A 2,500-nucleotide genomic window follows, 5' to 3' on the forward strand; every position below is an offset into this window, starting at 1 on the left:
TGTGTGTATGTGTATATATGTGTGTGTACGTGTGCGGTTTGCTCTGTGGATCGTACATGTGTTATTTTGTGTGTGTGTGTGTGTGTATGTGAGTCCATGTATGTATACTTAGGTGCATGTATGTGTTAGTGTTTGTTGTGTGTATGTGAGTTATGTGTGGGTTCATTTGCGTGTGTCCATGTATGTATACTTGGCTGTGTGTGTGTGGGTTGTGCATGTGTAGGAGTTATGTGTGGGTTCATTTGCGTGTGTGTATGTGAGTTTGTACATGTGTGTGTATGTATCTTTTGTGCGTGTGCATGTGTAAGTGTGTGCGCGTGTGTAGACGGGGGGCTTGTGTGTGGAGGTATATGCTTTTTGTGCCTATGCACGTGTGTGTGTATGTGTGCGTGCATGTGTGTGTATTTTTTTGTGCATGCGCGTGTGTGCATGTGTATACTTTTGTGCATGCATGTGTGTGTATGTTGTGTATATGTGCGTTCCTGTTTGTGTGTGCGCGTACGTTTGCTTCTCTACATGCATGCATGTGCGTGTGTTATTTATGCCCATGTGTGTGTAATTGTATGCGTGTCTGTGTGAATGTGTGTTGTTTGTGGGAGGTATGTGTGCATGCGTGTGCATGTGTAAGCGTTGGCATATGTGCGTGTATATGTGTGTGTGCGCGTGCATGTGGGTGTGTGTGGACGTGTGTACGCGTGTGTGTATGGGGGATTGTGAGTGTTAGGTACGTGTGCGTGTGTGCGGGGGTATGTGTGCGTTCATGTGTGTGTACAGGTGTGTGTGGGTATGCGTACGTGTATGAAGAAATGAAATAAATTGGTAATAATTGTAATAAAATAGTGAATAATTGAAATAAAGTAAAGTGGATAAGGGGTAAGGGGGATTAATATTAAAAAAACAACGGGGAAAAATGAAAAACTGAAAAAAGTGTGTTGCTTCGTCGTAGAGGAGACAGGCATAAGGAGGAGGGGGCTGTGTTGAGTCTGAAGGGGAAAGCTGTTCGTAAGTTGAAAATATAGCACTGTTCCAGGTGGAGTCGTGAGGGAGTGGATCTGTGGTGCAGAGCGAGGCCAAAAACGGAGATGTTAGAGGGGGAGTGGTTGGCCAAGTGGAAATGACGGGTGACGGGGGAGTTTGAGCCTAGCCGAACGTCCCTTAGGTGTTCAGTGAAACAGTCGGCCAGCCAGCAGCCTGTCTGACCCACATATAGTTTTTCACATAAGTTGCATCTGATGCAGTAGATTAGGTTAGAGGAAGTGCAAGAGAAACTGTGTAGGATGCGGAGAGTGTGTAGGTTGGACCCTGTGACAGAGGTAGTGTTGGTGATGAAGGGGCAGGTGTGACAGCGGGATCTGGAGCACGGGAAGGAACCAGGTGGGGGTGGGGGGAGAGAAGGTGCTACGGACCAGTAGATCGCATAGGTTACGGGCGCGTTTAAAGGAGGACAGGGGTGGGTTATGGAAAATGGGATGGGTGGTGGGATTGAGCTGGAGGCGATGGAAGGCCTGTAGGATCCTCTGACGAAGGGGTAGAGTGGCAGGGTGGAAACGAAGTGGGAAGGGGGTGCAGTTAGGGGATTGGTGTGGGGAAGGAGAGAGTGCGGTGGAGCAGTCGATTCGACAAGCACAGGCGAGGGCGGATTGGACAAGGTGGGAAGGGTATCCTTGATGCATGAACAGGCAGGCAAGGTACTGGAACTGGGTCTCGAAATCCTGGTCCAGGCTGCACAAGCGTCGGAGACAGAGGAACTGGGTGTAGGGTATGGCCCGTTTGGTGTGGAAGGGATGGAAGGAGAAGTTGAGGTAGAGGTGGGAAGCAGTGGGTTTGAAGAAGGCAGAGGTAGTGAGAGAGTTGGAGGGAAGGTTAATGGAAAGAGAGATGTCGATGAAGTTAACAGAAGTGTCAGAGATAGTAGAAGTAAATTCAAGAGCAGGGTGGAAGTTGGAGAGGAAGAAGATGAAAAGGCAGAGTTGTTCGCGGGAGAGGGAAGTGGCTCCTATACAGTCGTCTATGTAGCGACCGTATAGTTCTGGGGTCAGACCGGAAGATTGGCAGAAAACTTCGGCCTCAATGTAACCAACAAATAGGTTGGCGTAATTGGGGCCCATTCTCGTTCCCATCGCGACCCCATACTTCTATTGGTAGGTTTCTCCAGTGAACGTGAAGCAGTTGAGGGTGAGGACAAGCTCTGCCAGACGAAGCAGGGTGGGGATGCTAGGTGTGGGGTCAGGGCGGCAGTCGAGGAAGTATTGGAGGGCTGAGAGACCATCGTTGTGGGGAATCACGGTGTATAGGGATTTGATGTCCAAGGTAAAGAGGAAGTGTGAGGGGCCAGGAGGGAAGGAAAAGGAATTGAAGAGGAGAAGGGCGTGGTTAGTTTCGTGTATGTGAGATGGGAGGGCAGCAACTAAAGGGGACAGGATATGGTCGAGGTATTTGGAAATGAGTTCGGTGGAGCAATTACATGCAGAGACAATAGGGCGGCCAGGGGTGTTAGGTT

General features: G+C 49.4%; 1 protein-coding gene across 2 annotated transcripts in view; it reads right to left on the reverse strand.

Annotated features, from left to right (window-relative positions):
- Positions 1-2,500, reverse strand: part of LOC106882107 (acylglycerol kinase, mitochondrial) — a 207,970-nt gene that overhangs the window by 163,763 nt on the left and 41,707 nt on the right. The window lies entirely within an intron of this gene.

Source organism: Octopus bimaculoides, chromosome 20, assembly GCF_046866305.1.
Source record: "Octopus bimaculoides isolate indiv1 chromosome 20, ASM4686630v1, whole genome shotgun sequence".
NCBI lineage: Eukaryota > Metazoa > Mollusca > Cephalopoda > Octopoda > Octopodidae > Octopus > Octopus bimaculoides.